Source organism: Pangasianodon hypophthalmus, chromosome 23, assembly GCF_027358585.1.
Source record: "Pangasianodon hypophthalmus isolate fPanHyp1 chromosome 23, fPanHyp1.pri, whole genome shotgun sequence".
Lineage (NCBI taxonomy): Eukaryota > Metazoa > Chordata > Actinopteri > Siluriformes > Pangasiidae > Pangasianodon > Pangasianodon hypophthalmus.
The window spans coordinates 11,538,958-11,545,055 of NC_069732.1; positions in this window are offsets into that span (position 1 = coordinate 11,538,958).

The window sequence follows — 6,098 nt, forward strand, 5'->3', positions numbered from 1 at the left end:
TTTAAAATGAAATCATTGTTATTAAATGATCAAATAAACAGCAGCTAACCATTTCCTTGTCTAAATGAATTCACCCTTCTGAAATAAAATACATTGCAGTATGAAGCTGTATCATTCTTATTATAATATCATCATGTCATGCTATGATTTACAGTTCCATCAAATTATAATACCAGGGCTCAGCTCTGCTTGCTGTTCACAAAAAATAAAGGCTGAGGAGCTGGAGTTGCCTGGAATAACCCTGATTTCATTTGTGGATATGTAACCGGAACTGTTTACTGTAATGCTCTAGTGATGGAAATTTGGATCAAACTATATAAGAAGAGCTTTAAGCTGTGCTTTCATGTCTGTCTCATCTAAATACTGTCAGTTGTTGTTTTGAATAATATAGCCACATGTTTATTTGCAGAATTCAACAGCTGGCCTAAAAACAGAACAGACCCTTTTTTATAAGTTCATGGAAATGTTTATTCGGAACACCTGTACATCTCCTAATTGATGCAATTATCCAATCAGCCAATTATGTGGCAGTAGTGCAATGCATGAAATCATGCAGATACAGATCAAGAGCCTCAGTTATGTTATGTTCACATCAAACATCAGGATAGGGAAAATGTGATCTAAGTGACTTGAGCATTCATCTTCAACTTAGTTTTTAATTCATCTTAGTTTCTGTGAGCTTGTGCCCACTGAAGCCTCAGATTCCTGTTCTTGGCTGACAGGCGTGGAACCTGCAGTGGTCTCCTGCTGTTATAGCACATTTATTTAGCTATGAATGTAAATCCAAGACTTCTAGGCCATTGAACCTGATCTTCCTAATAATATAAACATGACCTAACTACATTAACTGCTTGAGTCTGGTACCAGGATCAATATACTAAATGATCATAATATTTAATGGTGCACAATAGATTTCTGCTCCTCTCTGTGTTGTACGTCACAGCTCTACTGAACTGTCCTTCGAGCCAGTTAGCATAAGGAAGTGTGTAATCGGTACATGGCCTCACCTTCATGCACATTCTGCGGTGTTGTGGTGGATTAGCAGATATGTCAGGTCTCTGTGTTTTGCACTCTTTCACAGAGGGACAGTAAGCCAGATTATGAGTCAGTATCAAGAGAGTGCAAAAATGACACATTGTAGGAAGCCAGTGATGTATTTCGTGTCTACTTCTCAGTCAGCTATTTAGTTCTTTATGTTTCTTTATGTCTATTTATGTCTCTTATCCCTGCTATATATCCTTAACTTACCCACATAACTGCCAGACAAGCCAATATTGTATTAGCATTATTCCTACTTAACTTAAACCATTCCTTACAGTCATGTGGCGTCTCACCAAATTATATATTAATCATTGAATTTTTACAGATATTAACCTATTTAACTGGTCCCTTGAATTGATTGGGATTTATCCAAAACTCAATAAGTCAAAAAAATTTGGCCTATAAATAAAAAAATGTCAACTTAAATCTAAATTTTTAATTATAATGTGATTTGTCAGTGGGAAGGAATAAAAAGCTATATGGTGCCAATCAATAGGCAGCATAATGAACCTAACATTTGAATAGTTGGAATTTGTTCATGAAATAAAAAAGTACTGAGGAAGTAAGTGGAATTATACTGACAGTTAAAGGGGTCTCTGGCTTCAAAAGTTAAAACCCATGCCTTATAATACACATTCCTAGCATTTACAGTATTTTATTCTGCATAAAATAGTGTTTCTTGATATGATGGAGAGTTCCTCACTTTGCACATGGTCTATATCAATAATTAAATCTGGCCATTTTTCTGGGCCATCAGATATACTGTAATTTACTGAGAGACTTACTCGGGTGAGTGTTGCTCCCCTTGTTCATTTTCATTATCGGAACATATAGCACTAGCTACAATGGGATTTCACTTGGTGGAAGGGGATCTTGGCCTTGGAGATGGACATTATTCTGTATCCAGAACATCTGTTCCTTGATTTTGCTTCAGTAGTGCCAGATGTTTCACCTAATCACACAAGCATCTTTTTTTTTTTTCTTAAGAAAGATGTATGTTTTGATTATTATGTCTTTCCTATAATGTCTTGTAACATATGGCACCACTTAGCTAGTGAGTTTTACTTATAAATTGCTAGATTCATACTGATGCTTGCTCACACACAGGCTACCTGTATGTGTTGTTTGGTGGATGCAGAACACTGAGCAACTATGCATGATATGGAGGGATGGGTCTCTACTAACGGAATGCTAATCAAGTGCTGTGACTTTATTACCTTTATATTAAAAAACACACAAAATGCTCAAAATTGTTCATAGGCAAACAAATGTATAGGCAATATGTCAATGTTTATGAGGCTTCATCTATTAAGTTTATTTTTAGGCAAAATTCTCAAAAAATTATTTGAATGTCATTATCCTGTTGAGCTGATTCATTGATTTATCAGACTTAATGTCATCATAGTTACATATTAACATAGATATATATTAACAAATTTGCAGGGTTACATAAGCAAGACAGAAGGGCCGAACACCCTGATTCACAATCTTGCAAAAGAAAATCAGATGATATCAAGGAATAACGTGGAAACTGTACCTCAGCCCCAACTTGTGAGTCCTTTATGGCAATGTCATGTCAACAACCTATCCAAACCAGCCTCACAAATACTCAAGGCTCATATTCCATACAGAATCATATACAGTCTCCATCTATAACGAGCCATGACGAAATGGAGCTCTTCTCGTTTAAATGACCTTTCCGCTCATCTCTCTCTCTCTCTCTCTCTCTCTCACTGTAGTTCTGTTCTCTCGCTACAGTTACATTCCCACCCTACAGCAACAGTCCTCCATAATTGAGAAAATAAATTAATCAGTGTCTAGAAAGCAGGATTATTCTGAGTGGAAATAATTAAATGGGTGCAGGAGTCAGGGCAAGCATGCACAAGAGTGTCCAGGCTGGAAGGACGCCAGAGGTATTTCTCATCCCTCCTTAATCTGACCTTTTATAAGTCTAGATGTTTGATTTCAATTTTTATACCAGAGTCCGTTTAATCAATTTACGACAAATGTCTGCGTCTGACCCTCCTGCCAGGGTGACAATTTGCCATTTTGTCCAGCCTCATAATAAAAAGGTCAGCTCTGAAATTGAGTCTGGTTAGAGGTTGTTAGAAAAGGTTATTCAGAATAGAATAATAATATCAAGAGAAACAATTTTATATTTTGTGTTATACACATGCATATACACCAATCAGCCATAACATTAAAACCATCTTCCTAATATTGTGCTGCCAAAACAGCTCTGACTCATCGAGGCATGGACTCCACAAAACCTCTGAAGGTGTGCTGTGGTATCTGGCACCAAGACGTTAGTAGCAGATCCTTTAAGTCCTGTAAGTTGTGAGGTGGGGCATCCATGGATCAGATTTGTTTGTCCAGCACATCCCACAGATGCTCGATGGGATGAAAGAGGCCACTGCCATTAGGGAATGCCATTACCATGAAGGGGTGTACTTGGTCCGCAACAATGTTTAGGTAGGTGGTACCTGTAGGTAGGATGTAGGCTTTGCAGCCCTATATGCAGCAAGCTGTGATGCACTGTGTGTTCTACTACCTTTCTATAGCCAGCATTAACTTTTTCAGCAATTTGTTCTACAGTAGCTCTTCTCTGAGATCACACAGATGAGCCTTGGTTCACTGGCTATCCTTCCTTTGACCACTTTTGGTAGGTATTAACCACTGCATACCAGGAAAACCCCACAAGACCTGCTGTTTTGGAGATGTTCTGACCCACTCGTCTAGCCATCACATCTGGCCCTTGTCAAAATCACTCAGTTCCTTACGCTTGCCCATTTTTCCTGCTTCCAACACATCAACTTTGAGTTCAGTTGCTGCCTAATATATCCCACCCCAATGTTATTCACTTTCACTTCATTTGTCAGTGGTTTTAATGTTATGGCTGATTGGTGTATTTATATATATTATATTTTACATATATATATATATATATATATATATATATATATATATATATATATATATATATATATATAATGTATTAGAATACAGGGTGTAGCCAGAATTCCAGACAAAAGTCCTGTGTAAGTTTCTGAGACTGAAGGATTACTACTAAAGCAGGATGACTACTATTAAAAGCGAGTAGTAATAATTTTAAATTCAGCAGCACTTGCTTCCTAAGCAAAGCAGCAGTAAAGTATTCACTCTATAATCAGGAGATTGCAAGTTTGAATTCCTGTAATTGGAACAAACTTCGGTGGTCAGGAGTCCAAGAGAGCAAAACTATGCCTGGTTTCTGGGTGAGAGGGATGGCATTACAGTACTCCCTCCCCTGTCAAACATGCTAGATGTGATGGGCTTCACATCTGTGAGCTCATGTATGCAGAAGAGGGCAGGTAGCGATTTCCTCTGAGTATGTTTAATTGTCCTGTGATGTCTATGAGCAGCAGAGTGAAAGGATGCAGGTGCTGGCTTCATGTGTCTTGGAGGAAGCATGTGCCAGCCTTCACCCTCTCTGGTTGGTAGATGTTGTGTGATAGCAGAAAGCTAGCTAGTGGGTGGGAATTGATAAAGTGAATTCCCAAATTGGGAGAAAATGGTGGTTAAAAAATTCATTGTAGCCACTATACCTACTGGCATGTTTTTGGGAAGAAACTGGAGAACCTTTTGGAAACCCATGCAGACACAAGGAGAACATGCATAGTAACTCGACACAGACAGTAACCTTAGCTCAAGATCAAACCAGGGACCCTGGAGCTGTGAGACAGCAATGCTACCTGCTGTGCTGATATACCAACAAAAAGAGGCTCAGTTCTGTTAATGTATTTATTTTGAAAGAGATGTTCGGGGAGGATGGGAGTATGTCAAAGGGCTTGACCGAGTTCCACACAACGAGTAGCATACAAGATATGTTATATTGTACCTCCTGCTGAATCTAAAGAAACTCAGGAGTTACTTAGAAGGCTGTCAATAAGCTGGCAAAAATAAGACTGGCAAAATAATGCAGCCCAAGTTTAACGAGAGCTAGTTTTCAGCTGCATAGGATTTATTACTTCCAATTTGCCTACTGAAATTTTATCATAGTCTGTATCCTAGAGCAAAGCTTTCAAGCCCGGGGTTGGCATTACGCAATGGGTCCCTGCTTGACAACTTACACACACACACACACACACACACACTCTAACATGCCACAATATCTCAGAGTGATTGCTTCTTGCTTCGCTCTGCATGTCATACACACACACATTGGACACATAGACCAACACAGTCAGTGCAGCCTGTGATGAGTATGGTTGTACATGTGTGAGCCGAGATCAAGATTTTGGAAGGTAAATGAGTGCAAACACAAACACACATATAAACTCCAACCATCTTTGCAAGGGGTTTGTAAGGGGAATTAATAGCAGAAAACCGAATGAATAAAGTAGGAGTTATTTTACTTTTTTTATTGTTTTCCCAAAATTAATAAACAACAATTTAATTAAGAATATCTACAGCACAAATAATTGTACAAAAAGCTTTAACACACCAATTCATAGACATTTCAAATATTTATTAGTAGTCCTTTCAAAGATGGGACTGTTTTTTCATCAGGTAGAATCTGTGGTTATGCATTACCAACATAGCTATGTGAGTCTGATCATGTAACGAGACCAAAAGTTAAAGAGGGGAAAGGGGCAAAAAAAAAAAAAAAGAAAAAGAAAAGGAGACAAACTCTTCTGCACATTGGGTTTCAAGATATCTTTATCCAAATAGAGGTGACATTATGGGTCTTTTGGCTTCTGTAGAATTATGTGCAATTTCCATTTTTAATAACTATATTAATAAATTAATCTTGGAAGGGAAAGATTAATTATTTTTAGTGGTTATGTGTGATACTTAAATATTCGTTTCTATTGTTTATAATACTGAAAGAAAAAGATAGCATATAAAAGTATTTTCTGAATAATATCACAATTCATTACAGTGTGTTAGGTACACTGGGCATAGCAAACAATAATGAAACACCTCCAAATATACTTTTTTCATAGTAGATTATAGTTTAATGCTATTATGTTACAACACTGCGTATAATTACCAAAGCTTCCTTTGTAATCACTTGT